Source organism: Arachis ipaensis, chromosome B03 (genome assembly GCF_000816755.2).
Source record: "Arachis ipaensis cultivar K30076 chromosome B03, Araip1.1, whole genome shotgun sequence".
NCBI lineage: Eukaryota > Viridiplantae > Streptophyta > Magnoliopsida > Fabales > Fabaceae > Arachis > Arachis ipaensis.
Window position 1 is genome coordinate 25,086,380 of NC_029787.2, and position 332 is coordinate 25,086,711.

The 332-nt window shown below is 26.8% G+C and overlaps 1 protein-coding gene across 1 annotated transcript in view; it reads right to left on the reverse strand.

The window, feature by feature from the left end:
- The window catches only part of LOC107630035 (aspartate aminotransferase, mitochondrial), a 6,399-nt gene that overhangs the window by 5,281 nt on the left and 786 nt on the right, over window positions 1-332 (reverse strand). The gene's annotated exons all lie outside the window — the stretch shown is intronic.

Sequence of the window (332 nt, forward strand, 5' to 3'; positions counted from 1 at the left end):
ATCAGATCTAAAATCTTTTAAAAATTAATTTTAGTTTGAGAAAGTCTCAGAAGCACCACTTTTATTGAAATATTAAAATCTGGTTCGCACTTAACCATAAAAAAAAATGAGTAATTCTACACTATATCATTAGATATCATCTCACACTATTAAAAATATTGATGATGACTAATTAATGATTATACATTATAAATTCTGGTGTCTCCTAACATTCTTCTTTCTCTGGTGCCCCTAGCATTCTTCTTTAAGTTTTTATTTGAAAAAGAAAAATAAAAAAAGATAAATTGGCACAAATTGGCAAATTGGCACTTGTAAGTTGTAACTTGTAAGCA